The sequence below is a fragment of the Meriones unguiculatus genome, chromosome 8 (genome assembly GCF_030254825.1).
Source record: "Meriones unguiculatus strain TT.TT164.6M chromosome 8, Bangor_MerUng_6.1, whole genome shotgun sequence".
Classification (NCBI taxonomy): domain Eukaryota; kingdom Metazoa; phylum Chordata; class Mammalia; order Rodentia; family Muridae; genus Meriones; species Meriones unguiculatus.
This window is the reverse complement of record NC_083356.1, coordinates 86258718-86277111: the sequence shown is the minus strand read 5'-3', so window position 1 is coordinate 86277111 and position 18394 is coordinate 86258718. Positions and strand designations below refer to the sequence as shown.

Here is an 18394-nt window from a genome sequence, read left to right as displayed (position 1 = left end):
TTTTTGTGGTTGTTTGTTTGTTTGTTTGTTTGTTTGTTCCTCTGTTCCTCCCTGCGCTTCCTTCCTCATAGCGCTGAAGGGCTATGGTTCCCATTCTTCATTGTCACATTTCGAACTGTAAGTTTTCAGGTGTCTTCCCACATTTTCCCACTAAATTGAATTCCACGGATCTGTCCTTATTTCTCATTCTCTAACTCTTAACTCTGTATCTATTAACAGCCCCACTAAAGCTCTTCCTTAACTATTGCTCTTAACCTCTACTTAGTTGACTCCAAATCTCCCTGATGCTCCCTTGTCTTGGAAGTCTTCTCAGCAGGCTAGTCATCTGCTCAACATTCATACAAAGAGTACTCCGAATGTGCCAGCGTCTCTACGCTTTCTGATTCCTTTTCCCATCTCATTCATCACACTGCCAATTATAGAGTCAAACAAGCCAAGAATCTGGGTGGCTTTCTTGGTCCTCCGTGTAGGCATCTGTGATGCCCTAACTCTACTGATCAAATAGTTCCATTCACTCCCATAGCCTACAATGATGCTCAGAATCATACCCTTTGGGACCCCCTGTTTTGATGTATATTCATCATTTCAATCAGATTGTCTTTAATTGACATCTCCCTTCCATTATTTCAAACCTTCCTGAAACTCCATCCCACATTCCAAAGACCCATTCAGGCCGTGGTCCAATGGCCCCACCCCAGGAAGACTTTCTGGATTTCACAACAAAGAACACAAGGCAATCAAACAGTTTACTTCTTTAAAAGCGTATTGGCTGTTAAGAGGTGTTCACATATATTTAATAACATTTTATAGCCCTCAGAAATGCACAGTCTTTCTCTAGTCCACTGTTTGTTTTTGACTGTCATCCCAGTGTAGCAAGGAGAAAGACATTAAATACCCTGAAACGCCAGACAAGAAGATGTACTAAGTACATAATCTTAAGCTATGTACAAAATTAATCAACTTTCCAAGAGCTGGCTAAACACCTCTAGCAAAGGAAGTTTTTTTTCATCTGGTCAGTGCTTTGAGAGGTACAGTTTCAGGACTTCTGCTGTGTTTGACTTCGAAAGATTTGCTAGAAATCTGACCACCAGATAAGTGGAGTGCTACAGTATAGTCAAAGGCTTCTTGCCAAAGATTTATAATTAGCAACAGAATCAGCTGGCACACCAAACTATATTTTGTTTCTTTAATCTCCTTTTCCTCCCTTTTGTTTTCCTCCTCCCTGTTTGTGGCTGATAGGGCCAGATGATCAATAATCTTTCTTTCACCAACTCTGATCATCATCTTCACTACTGCCTGGATGTTATTATTCACTTTAATACACTAATCCTTTGGTTGAAATTCTAAAACCACAATTCTTTATTAAAGGACCATCTTGGCATCCACATACTGATAGCAGCTTGTCTGGTGTTTCAGAAAAAAATAAATAAGTCTGAATGAAGCCTCTCCTCCTAAAAGATTTCACTGAAGAGAAAATCCAAAGAAAGAAAGATTTCAGCTCAGTGACACAAAGATACCAGGGAAAACGGAATCTTATTACATAAATTAGAGAACAGGAAAGTTTCACCTTGCAGTTACAATTAGATGTCAACGTGTCATTGCATGACAAAGCACTGAGAAATATTGTGGCACTTTATTGGATCTATTCTCATTACTATCACGATGAGAAATAGAATACTCACTGTACTGGTTAGACCAAACCTTTGTACAACGGCTGTAACCTTTGGTAGAGCCCAGTGATTTTTGTTCCTTTTCAAAAAGACATTAAAGTGACAGTGTGGCAGGCCATTTTTTCCACCACACACACTAAAACTAGTGTGCGTGCAGCAAAACCCTGCCAAAGCACGTTGCATTCATACAAAGATCCATACAGATCTTAATCATAAAATAATCCATTCTGTACTCTGTTTTTATGACATTTATATGAATCTGGCCACAGCCTCATCAAGCAGTTCACAGAGGAAAAATTGTTCTATTTATGTGGTTGAGACAGGGTGGACTTGATTTTCAAGCAAAGGGAGAAAGAAATGCCCAGTTTTTTTCTAGTCACAAATCTGGAACTCAAAAGAACTATTTTACACTATCTGGTGACTATATTTGTAACTGAGGATCATAAGAGAAGAGAATCCCTTCCTCTGTCTCCTGTCAGTAGTAAAGCCATATCTCGGTATTTATGAAACAGAGAAACTGAGTGAAGACACCTGGAAATAGTTTTCCCCTTCTCTTCTATGTAATTGCAGAAGGCAAGAAATGGATGTGTGGGCAAACGTAGAAAAGGAACTGCAGAATGCAGCTGCCTTAATTTACTTCCGCCCCTGCATTTTAAGACCTAATTTTTGAATTAATATCTCCAATTTTTTTTTAATCTTTTTTTAGGTGTCTTGGATTCACACACAAAGAACACATGACATCTGAAATGTTGTAATTTCTCTACCCCTTTTCAAGTTTGTGACAATGTTAAAAAAATTAATCTCTGTGCTTGGCTAGTAAAATCTTTTTTTTTTCCTGGATTTTAGCGAGACATACAGAAATAAAGGCGACTGTTGTATTTCACGCACCTTCTCTTAGAAAACTAATTTTCTGGTACACTATGTGAATAAGTAATGTGGATAAAAATATCTCACTGGCACAATGGCTTAACAGCATTTCTCATCTGTCCATACTGCCCTTTATTAGTGTAGCATAGCTCTGGCTTCACTAATGATGCTCCCAGTTCAAGTTCAGCTTCGTGTTGTCACTTATAACTCTCTGGGATGCTGTGGTCACTCCTTTAAAGTCAGAACCTTGACCCTGATACTCTAAATTCTGCATTTATGGTTGAGATACACGTGTGTAGGCTTTTTGTTGTTGTCGTTTCTTTCTCCAAAGGCACCATCATTTGCTTGGGTAGGAAAGAATTCCAGAGACAGCCAGGATCATCTATGAAAATCAAACACCGTGTGACCAAGAAAGCAGATCAAATGTGATTTTTTTTACATGTTTCACCAAAAAATAAACTTTTTTCTCTTTATTCAGAAAAAACAAACAAACAAACAAAAAACGCTCTCTCTTCATGTAGAACAAAGACAGGAAAAGAGTGCCAATAGTGCGAGGCTATTGTAGGAAAGGGAATCAATGTATATGATTACATGATGCTCTGTCCCAGTTAAATAGGATACCTTCCAGCACATTCCTCTCCCTTCAAAACCCACTGGTATTTAGGTGGAACACTACACACTACTTTCCTTCTCTCCCAAACCCTCCCCTAAATAAATGACAATATAAATAGACACATAAACTCCACATGAATCATTAGTACGTGAGATACTGTTACCCTGAGGCACTGGAACTCACATATCTCCTTGCTTCTATTTCAAATCTTTAAAATATTTTCTTTTCAAATACTTACGAAAGCACGTATGGTTGAAATAAAAATAAAACACATACAGATGACATTTTTAAGCATGCCATTCTTATAACAAAAAGACGCGTTCCTTTTTACTGTACCCCATGTCTGTCCAGAGAAAGAGAAGCTCTGAGGCACTGGCAGCAAAAAGGTGCCGCAGTTCTCGTTTGGAGCTGACATCTTGCATACAGTCCCCTTGCCAATGTTAAAGTCCATGGCAGAACGTGCATGCCATTGTTAAAGGGGCAAAGGTTTCCAAGTGTGTGTGTGTCACGTGCAACCACTGTGTGAAGATGAGAATGTGTAGACAAACATCAACCCTCTGAAAATACTTTATGAAAAATAGTTCCTCTATTTCACACACACACACACACACACATACACAAAATAGCTGAACAGTTTGTTCTTAATATTTCTATTCGTCAGTGTCATGTTGTGTTTTTTCCATCCCTGAGTTCTTGGAAATGATCTTCCAGGTAAAAATTGTGATCAATTCTGCAAACCAAACATCTTAAAGTCTAATTTTCTGAAAATGAGGCAGCTTCTGGTAACCATGTATAGCTTTCTATTCCCACCACAGTCTTTGCCAAGTAATAGGATGACAGCTTGTTTCTGTGAAGACAAATCATAATGCCATTTAACAAATAGGTTGAAAATGCCCTGAATATTTGTGTGTGTGTGTGTGTGTGTGTGTGTGTGTGTGTGTGTGTCTTGAAGACATCAAGAAAGCCATTTTGTTTTATCCTGATATGGAAGGTTTCCATGTCCCCAAACTGCGCTTTTCTTGACACACTGAGATCTTTTTCAGGAGTGACATCCTTTCCATAGGAAAGATTGTATATCAAGTGTGCCTTGACCACAACATGAAACTACTCACAGAGAGTACAAAAAGGTGAAAAGAAGTGCCACATAAAAATCAGACAGGCTGGCCTCCCAAGCCTGTGCACTGAATACATTTTCAAATGCCAAATTTTCCTGGAACAAAAGAAGAGCTGCCCAATGGAACCACATCATGATGTACACAAAAGTTCCATGAGCGCAGCTATCCATAAATTGGCCAAGCAAATAAATGCACAGGAAAACTTCTATTCACGTAGAGCAGTTATGCCCATACCCTACAGTTGAACATGAAAGAGACATTGAGGCACTCTTCCTTCATCTGGTCCCAGTTCACACAGCTCGCCTCTACCTGCTTCCAGCACCGAGGGAGACTGCAGTATGCACAGAGAGACAATCTTCTCGACTACTCGCCCCCAATGCATGCCAACCTCCTTATTTTCAATGGCACAAAAAGAAGAAATCCACTTGTGCCAGTACTAGAAGAAAGTCATTTGGGCCACATTAAGAAATGGAATCTAAGGTCTACAGTGTGTCACCTTCTCACAGTTATTTTCTCCAATACAGTTTTTTTTTCTTTGTGTCCTGACTGTAACTACTTTCCAGCTACATATGAGCATCTATACATCTTTTTAAACAAACATTTAATGTTGCCAAAAGAACTGATCCCTGGTACCCATTAAAGAAACCAATTGGCAAAACAAGAAAATTTTTAATGAGTATCTACAGTATGCCAAGTTAGATGCTATGAGCAATAAAAGAAACATACTACAAGATATCAATCCTCAAGTAATTAAAAGATCACGCATGGATAAAATTACAGAGAGTAGACCAAGATTTTTTCCAGAATGCAAGAACTGTGACTCTTGAAAGCCATGAATTAAAGTCCAGAAAATTTGAACAGAAAATTTGTAATGTGGACTCATCATAGAAGACTCTGAATGCGTGAGATGAATGTTTAATGAGGAAGAGTAGATTAGAAATTGTGAACAAAGTTCAAGGCTAAAGTTACCACTACATAACTGGATAAACAATGATAGCCAAATAGACTCTTCTGGTTTCGAGCAGTTTCTTCTGGCACCCAATAATAACAGAGAAAGAAGGACAACAGATAAATATAACAAAATGATTATCTATTGTAATCGTCCCCCAAAGAGCTTCAGAAGAAACTCGGCAGAAATCATTGAGGAAGCTCTGTTGCAGTAATACTAAAATGCCTGAAAAGCATTGCCCCTCTTGTCACTGCAGGAAGTAGAAATGACTGTATCTTGTTTTGGTCAAAGCTACACAAGACCCCAAAATCAAAGAAACAGGCGCACAAAGGAAAGACTCGGCAAGGAACAGTGAGTCACAGAGAGTCAGCAGGACAAATAGTCAAGCCAGGATTGACTGTAGGAGCTCCTGTTTCTCATTCTGGGCCTAGTGCCCACGAAGATAGCAACACCATCATCAGCGTCGTCTTCTAAACAAAGGACCACAGTATAGAGAGAACAATATTAATTATTGTCAAAATTACTTGTGGGCTCAGTGACTTCAGTAGAACAATCAGTTTAAGTGGCAGTGACAACTCCTCAACATAAAACACACTTGTTCCGATCCAAACTGGATTTAAGGGAAGGTGAGGCACTGTCTGAGTTTTGTTTTTTGGTTTTTTTTTTTTTTTGGTTTTTTTTTAATCGGGTTACATGTGAGCTAAAGTAGTTCACATTTTTAGAATGAACGAATCAAAGGTGTAATTGTTTTTGTCATCTGCACAGCAATTTTACTCCTGAATGCATTGTTTTAGGCAGGAATTAATAAAAATTGCATGCGCTTCAGGTGCTGGGTAGATCACCCCTTTCCACACAGCCCAGCCCGAAGCTGTGAATGCTCCTTTTCTTATTATCAGTTAATAATTCTCTCTCATTGAGGCAAATTAGGAACTTGACTGTGTTAGAGAGTCCAGAACACTGCTAGAGGCAAAGGGGGCTAAATGGCAGAAATTCCTCTCTGAGCAAGATGCATGAAGCACGACATTGTGTCCACCACAAAAGCCGCTCTGTATTTTTGATCCTTTCTAATTTAATTAGCCCAAGAGGTAGTGCATTAATTTGCCAAGAATTCTTCTGATGCGAAAGCTGCCCTTATTGCAGCGAAGGGAAAAAATAACCTGCGTGCTACAGTGGCATGCCAGTAATGAAAGGGGGTTATTTTTGTGTTACAAATGGCATTGCAGGGTTACAAGAGACCTTTAAACCTTTTTATCTCTGGTTAGGTCATATGTAACACAGTACAACACAAAGCGCTAATTAACCAATTCTGGTCCAGAAATCTTTTAGAAGGCTTAGGAGAGTTGCACAGTTAGAACCCAGGTCAAACGCATTGCTTTGTTTTGGATTTAAAAAACTGAACACATCTTCTGGTGTATACATTAAAAAATAGAACAAAAAATATCATCAATTGGCAGTTCAGTTACTGTACAGACTGAGCACACGAGATATTTATTCTGTTCTTTGTTTCCTTGCTGTTTAATGATATTCTTTATGTGGGCAAGCTGGAGCCTTGAAGTCCCCTAGAAGGTCTCTTGGCTCTTTATGCTGTATTTATTTGGTAAATTGTCTCCATGTTAATCTTCTTCATCAAATGCTTGGAGTCAGTTTTGAAAAACTTTGATCAGATCTGCCACCGCTAAGCCTCTTCATCGCCATGTGCTTCTGATATGTGCTCGTGCACTCAGATGGCTCATTTACTCATTAAAGAACAAGAAACATGCGTCCTTCCACGATAAGTCCTTCCCAATACTTTGAACTGCTAATTAAGTCTATGTAATCATGTCTCCTGTTTGCAGAACTATTTCTTTTCTAGAAATTACGGATCCCGTTGAGGGACTCTCAACACCCTTGTCGCACTCCCTCGGCACTTCCCAGGCCTGCTGCCTGGATGAGGCTGCATAAAAACACTCCCAGAAACAACCCAAGAAAACCTGAGGATTATTACATCTTACATTTCGTTCTCTGAATTTTTAATGAAAACCAGCACAAGGCAAGGGTTTTAAAGGAACACATGGATATTTCCCTCCCTGCCTATGTCTATCTAGAAATCAGTAACTGAAGGAATGATGGCATTCAGAATATTCTTGAGCCTTCTTTACGGATACCCACTAGCAGCCTGTCTATGGCATAGTGCGAGAATCAGTAGCTAAGCAGAAGGGGAAATCAGCATTGTCAAAAGCAGGGTCCGTCCAGGTACAGGAAGTGGCCAGAGTGAGACCAGAGAACCTGAAGAAGGCCTGGCAAGAGCTGGATCTTTTTAAAAAGGCAACTGTGGGGACCAAGAAGATGTCTTATAAAGGTGCAAGGTGGGGCAGCAATTTGATGTTCATTGCAAGGGAAGGATAGGATTGGTGGGGAAGTTACACTGGGAAGATTTCTGAGTCTGATTCCAGCAACATTTTCTCATGGGCAGCAATATGAAATCTTCCAGTTTCTCAAAATAAGAGTACTCGTTCCTATGTCTCTACTGTAACAAAATAGCATTCTTCAAGACAGGTGGTCCAAAGCTTGAAATACTTTTTTAAATAATACCATGCAGTTATTAAATCTGTAACTAATTTTTCTTCATAATAGTTTTTATTTTTCATGTTTCTCTTGCAGTTTATGCTTAAACAGATGATCATCTTAAACAGCAAGATGATAATTTCTATTCAAATTTAAAGTTCATAAACAGTGTGGCTCCAGATAAGATAACTCAGCTGGGAATGTGCTTTTACGGCTTCGTGTTAAACTGTTCTGAATTTTTCCAGGTTGTCCAAAAGATTTGAAAGGGTAAAGGATTTTTTTTTAATACACAGTAAATACTTCTGAAATAGTGAATTAAAATGAGAAACAGATGACAAATTTATTCTACTTTTGGCTTCTGTAACATCAAACAGCACACTTTCTTCAAATGGTTTCATCAGTAGGCTGGTAAGTTCTTAAATTGATTGACTCAAAACTGTCACATATTTGATGAGTGGAAATGTATTAAACAGTACCTCCTTTTTCTTCAACTCTTGACATTTTTACATATCTTTTATAATAGACTGAAATGTAGTGTCATTGCCAAAACTTTCTCTTTAATTTCATATTTTCAATGAGAAAATAAAAATAAAAAACAAACATTATATGTTTTATTTTAATTAAGAGATATTTATTTTGGTTAAGTTGTTAATATAAAAAGATGGATAAAAGTAATCTAAAATTTGCCCAGAAAGAATTTTTTTAAATGCCTTTTTACTAATGTGACTAACAAGCACACATACTTATTGAAAGCAATGTTACCAAATGATAGGACATAAAACAAAACTAGAAAAAAAATAAAGATTTTTTTAACTAGAGTTTAATGAATGAAAAAAAGATAATTTTGTGATATGACAAAATTGATGTCTGCTCCCCAATTCTAGGTTACTTTATAATCTCAAAAAGTACCCAGCAAAACAAAAGACTTTGCCTACATATACTTTCCAGATAAAATCCTTAGGTCTCAATCTGTACTTCATAAAACACCATGAAGCCCATAGCCGGGCACTTGGCATGAGAATGCGTGTGTCCCATCACAGCCTCTAGGACTCAGCTAATGCTTAAAGCACTATTGGCTGGGGAAAGTTGAAGAAAAGATAACACTGTAAATTCTTCCCTGAACATACAGAGTGAAAGATCAAAATCAAAAACTAGATGTCTCCCCAAATATCCCAAGGATGAAAGCAGGCATTGAGTCCTGTACAGATGTTCATTTACCAGGGACCTGAGGAATGCATCATGCTGTGTACCGTCAGAGCCATGGACGAAGCACATTCGTGCAAAGAGTGGATTCTTCACAAAGATGACTAAGATGTCAGCAGGAAACTCCCCTGGGTTGGAGCGCCCAGGAGAAGCAGAGGGAGAGAGACCGAATGCCTGAGGCCTAGGTCCAGAGAGAGGGAGGTAGAGTATCTGAGAGCAAGTCGCCTAAGCCCCGTGGGTGGCATATGAAAAGCAGCAGTCAGTCACCTGATGAGCTGTGTCTTTCCTAGAGAGCTATTTCCTTTCTAACATAACATATTTATTGACTATTTGGGAATTCCACATAACGCACCCCAACCACATTTACGTCCCAGTCATCCTAGGTCTACCCTCCACCCTTTGCTACTAAGAGGAGGAGGAGGAAGAAGAGGAAGAGGAGGAGGAAGAAGAGGAGGAGGAACAGGAAGAGGAGGAGAAGAAAAGAAGAAGAAGAAGAAGAAGAAGAAGAAGAAGAAGAAGAAGAAGAAGAAGAAGAAGAAGAAGAAAAAGAAGAAGTCCAGTTTGTGTTGTCCATATACTTACACTCACTGGAGCATGGTCAGACTCCCAGTGGCCACCCTTTAAAGCAAACTAAGTTCTTCTCCACCTGCACCCATGCTGAAAGCCATCAACTGTGGAAAGCTACGCTTCAGCATCCTTATCACAATTTTTAAGAGTTCTCTTCGACAGCTTTCCTATCTAGGCTGTTGCTTTCTTTAGGGAGGGAGGAGTTTTCACAGAAGCCTTCCATGTCTTCCTTAACTATGAGTCTACAGTCATCAACATCACTGCGAGAGTAGCTTCCTTGTCCCTTTTAATCAGTAGGAGCATAGATCATAGTTTCTGGTGACAGCACAGACCACAGACATCGACCTGGCCTCTGTGCCACAGACTTCAGCATGGTGTCTGCTGGCAATGCAGACCACAGACATCAACATGGCCTTCTACCATCACAGGGGCCAAGGACACCATCATATGTGGAGAACTGTTTTCAATCCATAGGCAATTTCTAGAGAGGAAGTTAGAGAATGCAGTTTTCTGACATCACTCCCTTCTCACTCTCTGCCCTGCTACTGCTGTCAACCTGTGACAGACACCAAGAGACAAAGAAAAGAATATGAAACAACATATCTGAAAGTGATGGAGAAGGTCCACCCAGGGTATCCAACAAGGTGAATATTGATACTTAATCATGTACAGGAAATTAGAGAATATCATATGAAATAGCATTCACAAGAACTTCTGGCAATAGCAAAGGGTTTTAAAAAGTAGCAATGTGACTAGATTCAATGGCACTTGCCTGTATTCCCAGCACTTGGGAGGCAGAAGGGTGAGAGCTGTGAGTTCGAGGCCACCCTGGGTCACACAGTAGGCTTTAGGCCAAGCTGAACTACAAATTTCGAATATTAAAATAAATTATACCAAGGAGATATGAAATTATAATTAGGTGTGCAAGCCTCATGAGCTCTCCTACTAAGTTATATGATCTACCCAAGTAGAATACTAGGGGAAGAATAGGAAATGGGTAAGATGAAACAGAGGAAGTGAGTAAGAAAGATGGCTAACCTAGAAAAGAAAAAGAAATTGACATATGTTTGTGCCTCTGTTTTCCTTTCCTCACCCAAGACACAGTCTTGGTGAGTTTAACTACTCAGAACAGGACTCTAGGGATCACCTAGAGTCAGGTTGTTCTTTAGCCAGTCTGAAAGGGTGTGTTTCCCCACTAACAAGGAAGGTGTCTACAGACAGTGGTGAAAGTATGTGCAGGTTCTGGTACCTGCGCTAGTCAGGGAGGATGGAGACACTGAAAACCTATTTCCATGAAGAGTGGTGCGATTTCAGATCAAGAATTCCGCTTTTCACCCTTTCCCAGCCTTCATCTCTTAGCCAGGGAAACGTGAGGCTCTTTTGTAGATGTGAGGACATGAGTAATGAATCCCTAGGGACAGTCGTCACCTGTACAGCACACAGGCTGAACCACAGAAGACAGTTACCAGCACCATGAAAATGTTCATTCATGCCAATTGCCACCTGGTGTGTATCTTTCTTCCTTTCTCTCATCACTTCTTCCTCTCTTTTTAGTCTGCTTTTAATCGACACTTTTGAATACCAAATGTAATAAAGCCAAATCGCAGATCTTGATCAACAAAGAGTAGTAAGGAATAAGGACACATTTTCAAACTCTCCTTTCCCACCCTTCTAGCCACAGAATAGCATAATACCATATGCATAAAACAGTGGTACACAAGTATGAAAATGTGCATGTGAGTGAAAGTGTGTGTGTGTGTGTGTGTGTGTGTGTGTGTGTGTGTGTGTGTTCTAGCTCAAGTGCAGGCATGCCCTTCAATCCCTTGGAGACAGCTCCTCTTCTACTTAGCACACTCTTGCTTGGCATCTTTCCTACATTTTCTGGTCTTTCATTTTGACAGGTTTTTAAGAGTTGAACATATGTGAGGAAACTGAAGCCCACTCAGAATGATGCAGACAGAAGCTCCTTCCAGGATGAGGGTTAACAGTGGTAGGAGTTGGTAATCCGCTCAAGAAGACAGGGAAGGAAGTAAACACGGGGAGGATACATGGACAGGAAATCGTGAAGACGTGGAAGGAAACAAGAACCAGTATTTCCTCTAAAGGTTCTTCTAGCCAACTTGTCTTTCACCAACTTCGGTTTAGAAAGAAACAGGCCTTAAATTTTGATATTTGAAACATGTCACACTGTGTATGTCTATGTTGTTGTTGTTCTTATTCTTGTTGTTGTTGATGTTGTTTTGTTCTTTTATTTTGTTTACATAAGTCTCTCCCTGTGCAGCCCTGGCCGGCTCGGAACAGGCTATGTAGACCACACTGGCCTTGAGTCATAGGCTGCCTCTGCCCGTAAAGTGCTAGAATCAAAGATACGCACTGCCATATCCAGCCACTTCACATTTTAAAAGAACAAATAACACTTCTTGTGTTGCCACATTTTACGATGTTTTAGGAACAAGTACATAGTTCACCAGAGCTATTAAAATCACCTGAAATGGTAAAAACTGTCACATTCAAGTCCAAACCAGACCCATCAAGCTGGACTCTTTCTGATAGCTGACTCTGGCTGATGGCAAAAGGTTTAAATACCGTCCTGAAACTGATTTGCAGCCATGGCTGTAGGTAAGAAGCATGCGTCTGTATGTAAGAGTATTAGCCACACGCCTACTATCATGCCTCGGCAAATGTCAACTATTCTGGGCAACTTTTTGTTATCCTGACGGTATTGCCAAGAATTCACTACATATAATCATGTATTTTTTTTCTAACTTTATAAAGTTCTTTAAATATAAAGTAAATGTTTATGCTTCTGATCACAACTCTTTTCTAGTAAAATACGATTTTTTTAAAAAAAAAAATACCTAATTTAAAAAAAAATGAGCTTTCTAGATTGGCCCCGGTGGGCAGAAAAAATTCAGCCAGATGAATGGTGCAAAGCTCTTATTCAACGACCCCTGTGGTCTCCACCCACCCAACTCTAAACACACCCCACGTCGTCAAGCTATTCCTGTCTGCTCCCATTGTCAGCCCCCTCTTCTATCCTGTATCTGGGTTGACTGTACGGACTCTTATAATTCAGCAACTGAAAATAGAAAATTAGGGGCTGATTTAAAAGAAGTCAAAAGATTCGCTCATGCAAATATTCTTTAGTTCCCTGGCTATGGGCGTTTTTGCCCTAAAACACAGATGTTGACTTGTACCCATGTTCGGATCAGCTCCTGGGGACAGGAGGCACTGGGTCTCTGGAGGTCTGCGTGAAGGCGTGGAGATCCGTACAGGCTCTGCGCACCAATGATGGACTGCTCTTGCTGGTTGGGCAACATGTTTTCTGAAGGTGCAGAATCCACTCTGTTTCTGTCACTTGTCAGAATTAAGCATAAATAATGTAAAAACAAACAAACTGTGCCAGTACAAAATGTAGTATTTGTTTACAAGACACTTGCAGAATCTGACAGTGGCCCTCTGTTGACAATATTTAGGCCATAACCATATTGGCCAAATTTTACACACAAAGAAATCTGAAGCTTTGGATAATGTTAAATAGTTTTAAATCTCCTCCTGTATCTAGTGTCTAGTCTCAGATATGGTCAGGCAGAGTTCCTTGTTTTAGTAATCACATCTCAGAGCCTGCTGTAGAGCAGACTAGCATTCCCAACTTCCTTGATTCCTTAGATTTGGGGATTTTTTTTTTTTTTGAGCATTTACAACACTCTCAAAAATGATGAAAAACAAACAGAATTGGTATCTTTTACTCTTGCCACAGAACATTCAGGGGGGAAAGTGGAATGTCTGGTGTCCATTATTATTATGTCCTCCTAGTATACAAACACCAAAAAAAATTTAAGAAAAAAACACATACTACGAGCTTTTGGTTGTAGATTCCACTACACTGTAGCCCTGTGAGAAACATCTCCAAAGATTAACATAATCCCATGGATACATACTTTCCAGAGTATCCCTTGAGTGATCCCTGAGAAGCTGTTTCTTGCAGTCTTGGTGATACCCGGGTGGAACCTTCCTTTCAGTCAATTTTAAGGATACCCAGGGTGTTCATGACAAAACAGAAAGTGCATCCATCCAGTTCATAACTCACCCTCTGTCTGAGCTTCTGATAGCATGACAACAAAAGAATGGCTTTCCTTGAAGACAGCACCACCGTAGGTAAAGCCACACTTCCTGTGTGCCTGTTCAAAAGCTACATAGTGAATTAAAACCCAGAACCTAATCCTTGTAAATCAGAAAAAGAAACCACAGCCTGTGGCTTTCGTCATGCGGTTAGCTAACACATCACAAGATGCCCTGTCTTTCAGGATCATGTGTCACATGATATTGAGGACGAGAGAGTTTTTCAAAGTTCTCATTCCTGTTTTAAACTCACATAACCACAGACATGCATTTGCCATGCTCGAGATCAATTCTGCACCATGGTTGCATCGAGAAATTGGGTACTATGCCTCTCAAAGTACCTGGTCTTGTTTTCGGTGTTCACCATGCCATTAAGATTATTTATTATGAAGCGAACACTTTATTTCCGAGACTGGAAAGCAGGTGTCTGGCTCATCTCAAGGGAACATTGTACTCAAGAACACACGCCCGGATAAAGAAGGAGACTTTTCAGGCAGCTGTAAACAGGGGGGAAAAAACACTGTATTCATTCTGTTAATATTATTTTTTTGCTCTGTATATTTGCTCTAATAACTGGCCTGGATATTGGCAAGTAGGCTAGGCTGGCTAGGCAGAGAGCCACACTTGAATTACACTTACGATAGTGTGTCCTGTGTGTTTTGTGGATTGTTTTCTGTTGTTTCTGTTTTTATTTTGCCTGAAATTCTCAGTGTAGAAAAAAAAAAGGTCCTTAACTCCACACAGATCCACTTGCTTCTGCCTCCTGAGTGCTGGGTGCTGGGTGCTGGGTGCTGAGATTAAAACTGGGAAACAACACTCTACCTCAACAATTTTTTCAAGTTTATGATAAAAGTTTATGATATATGATTAAAATATATATTTTTGAAGAGAATTGGTGTTAGCTCTTCTTTGAAGGTCTGGTAGAATTCTGCGCTGAAGCCATCTGGTCCTGGGCTTTTTTTGGATGGGAGACTTTTGATGACCGCTTCTATTTCTTTGGGGGATATAGGACTATTTAGTTGATTTACCTGGTCCTGATTCAGCTTTGGTAAGTCAAATCAATCAAGAAAACTGTCCATTTCATTTAGATTTTCAAATTTTGTGGCATATAGACTTTTGAAGTAAGTCCTAATGATTGTTTGTATTTCCTCAGTGTCTGTAGTTATATCCCCCTTTTCATTTCTGATTTTGTTGATTTGGGTGGTGTCTCTCTGCCTTTTAGTTAGCCTGGCTAAGGGTTTGTCGATCTTGTTGAGTCACTAGCATATAACATGAGAATTTTTCCTGTGCTGCAAATCTTTCTAAACAATTGTCGAACTATATTTTAGGTAATTGGACTGGAGAATTCGATACTACGATGGAGCAGCTGAGAGTGGCCATTGTCACAGTAAATTCTACCAGAGTGGACGCAGGACTAGTCACAGGATTATCATCATGGATTGCTGCAGCCATGAATCATCTGAAGGAATGGGCGGGCATGGGAGCGTTAGCAGGCCTTCTGGTGTTGGTCTCCTTGGTTTGCCTGTGGTATATATGCAAGATTAGAGTCTCACAACAGTGTGATGCAGCCATGATCATTCAGGCCTTTACAGCCATTGAAGCAGGACATTCTCCCCAAGCATGGTTGGATACCATAAAAAGCTAAAATGATACGCTCAGGATGCGAGGCTAAGCACTGCACTCAGGATCAGCCGCTTTGGACCCAGAGAAGAGCATGTCTGGTTGCATTCGGGTTGATGCCCCAGGTCCCGCCTCTGAGAAAAAGGTATTGGACGGGTCTGATGCTCTTAGGGTGGATGACACCTAAATGAACATCGGTACAAAGTCCCAATTTATTTCTAATATCAGAGATCAGACCTCTACTCTTGCCTGATGCGTCTAAAACAAAAAGGGGGAACTGTAGAGAGCTGTGGAATGCTGTGCCTTAAAGATGGAGCTGGTTTCCGCCTTCCACCTTCCCGATGGTGAGTGCTCTCTGTCACAAACAATTCCACATTTGGCTAAGGCTGAGGATCTGGCTTGCTTCCATGTATGTGGACCTATCTGCATTGCCCACGTGGCACGCCTGGGTTGGCTACCCAGAGGCTATTTAAGCTGTGGGCTGGCTTTCCCCAGGGTCCGAGGATTGTTCAAGGTTCCTGAATAAACTGCATTGAAAAAAAAAAAAAAATATATATATATATATATATATATATATATATATATATGGTTGTTATTCTTAAAAAAAAAAAAAAAAAAAAAAAAAAACAATAGTCCATGGTCAAAGCCCTGTCCACTGGTATTTTTTTCTTTTACTTTTTCATTTCTTTCTTTATTTGTTTGTTACAGTTTATTCACTTTGTATCCCAACTGTAGCCCTATTGTTCCTCTCCTCCTAGTACCACCCACCCTCACTCTTCTCCTCCCACACCCCTCTCCTAGTCCACTGATAAGGGAGGTCCTCCTCCCCTTCTATGTGACCCAAGCCTATCAGGTCTCACCAGGACTGGCTGCATTGTCTTCATCTGTGGCTTGGTAAGGTTTCTCCCCCTTCAGGGAGAGATGATCAAGGAGCCCGCCACTGACTTCATGTCAGAGACAGTCCCTCTTCCCCTTACTCAGGAAACCCATTTGGAAACTTAAGCACCCTAAGGCTTTCTTCTGAGCAGGGATTCTAGGTCCTCCTCATGTGTGGTCTTTGGTTGGAGTATCGGTCTCTGCAGGCCTCTTGTGCCCAGAATTTTTGGCTCTAATAGTCTCCTTGTGGAGTTCCTGTCCCATTCAGGATTTTTAATTAAATTATTATTTTTATATTAGTTACAGTTTATTTACTTTGTATCCCAGTTGTACCCTTCTCCCTCTTTCCCTCCCAATACCACTTTTCCTCCCTCATGTCTTCCCTGCCCCTTTCCAAGTCCACTGATAGAGGGGGTACTCTTCTCCTTCCATCTGACCCTAGCTTATCAGGTCTCTTCAGGACTTGCTGCAATGTCCTCCTCTGTGGCCTAGCAAGGTTGCTCCTCCCTTGGGAGGGAGGGAGGGAGGTCAAAGAGCCAGCCATTGAGTTCATGTCAGAAACAATCCCTGTTCCCCTTACTAGGGACCACACTTGGAGACTGAGTTGCCATGGGCTACATCTGAGCAGGGGTTCTAGGTTATATCCATGCATGGTTCTTGGCTGGAGAAAGTCTCAGAAAAGACCCCTGTGCCCAGATATATTTGGTCTTTGTGGAGCTCCTGTCCTCTCCAGGTCATACTAACTCCCCATTCTTTCATATGATTCCCTACACTCTGCCCAAAGTTTGGTTATGAGTCTCAGCATCTGCTTTGATACACTGCTAGTCTTTCAGAGGCCCTCTGTGCTAGTCTCCTGTCCTGTTACTTGTTTTCTCCTACTTCCAATGACCATCCCATTTGTCTTTCTAAGTGAGGATTGATCATCTTATCCAAGGTCCTCTTTCTTATTTATCTTCGTTAGGTGTACAGATTTTAGTATGTTTATCCTATCTTATAGGTCTAGTATCCACTTATAAGTGAGTAGAAACTGTGTGTGTCTTTCTACTTCTGGGATACCTCACTCAGGATGATCTTTTCTGGAGCCCATCATTACATTTTTTTTAACGTGACTTCTGCGGAGCAAATTCAGAGCCTCGTGCTTGCAAGGCAAGCACTTAACCAATGTAATCATCTCTCCAGTTTGTGTGCTCAGTTGATGTTTTACATTCCATAATTATTTTAAGTCCGCAGTTGCACTTCAGTGGATGTAAGGAAATCTCTCTGAAATTTCCAGTTCCTGTGTCCATGGCGATCTCATGCTGAGTTCTCTGCAATCACTTACAAAGAAGAAAAGATGGTGGAAGGAAGCTTTGCAGGTTGTCCTTTCCTCTGCCAGTGTTAAAGACATGTGCAGCGTGCTTAGATAGACAGTTTTTTCTCCGTTAGGAAGAAGTGTCTGCTAAGCAAGGTGGTGTACCTCTTTAATCCCAACACTTAGGGAGGAAGAAGCAGCTGGATCACTGTGAATTTGAGGACAACCTAGTCTACAAGGAGAGTCCAGAACAGCTAAGGATACTCAGGGAAACCCTGTCCTGAATCCCTCCCCCACAGTGTCTTAAATCAGGATTATGTTTTAAAATACACTTAAGCACAGTGCCTGTGAGAGAACTGGTGCTTAATAGATACTACCCCACAAAGAAGACTGCTAGCTTTTAAATGATTTCATTTCGTCAGCCTCAGCATATGCATGAAAGAAACAGACTTTTCTACCATGTTGAACTCTGGATTTTATTATTTTCAATGTGGAGCACTGAGAAAAAAAGAGGGGCAAAGTGAAAGAGGTAAGGGTGGAAGAGACGGGAACAGAAGGGAAGGGGGAGGGGGAAAGAAGGCGAATGAGAAGGGGAGGAAAGGGGCAAAAGAGAGCAAGAAAGGAGGGGAGGGAGGGAGGGAGGGAGGGAGGGAGGGAGGGAGGGAGGGAGGGAAGTAGATGGAAATGAGCATAGAAAGAGGAGAGAACAGGAAAGGGAAGATGAGAGAAGGGAAGGGGAGGGAGAAGGGGGGAGAAAAGGAAGAGGACAGGAGGAGAGGGGAGGAAACAAATTCTAGCTAAGTGGAAACCTCTACTCTGCATACATGGGCTCAGGTAAGGAAACCCGTATCTACTGAAGATGTTTCTTCCCAAGAGACAAGCGCCATTTACTTATACAGAAGAACATCTTAATTATCAAAGAGAAATTCCAGTAACTGTGCCCTTCTTCACACCCAT

At 40.7% G+C, this 18394-nt stretch overlaps 1 long non-coding RNA gene across 2 annotated transcripts in view; it reads right to left on the bottom strand.

Annotated features, from left to right (window-relative positions):
- Window positions 1-13743, bottom strand: part of LOC132656033 (uncharacterized) — a 98952-nt gene extending 85209 nt beyond the window's left edge. For both annotated transcript variants that reach the window (XR_009593991.1, XR_009593990.1), the window contains exons 1-2: window positions 13619-13743; window positions 12726-12885 (exon numbers count right to left, since the gene is read on the bottom strand). This is a non-coding gene — a long non-coding RNA (uncharacterized LOC132656033). The remainder of the gene's footprint in view (window positions 1-12725; window positions 12886-13618) is intronic.
- Between the last annotated feature and the right edge of the window lie 4651 nt (window positions 13744-18394).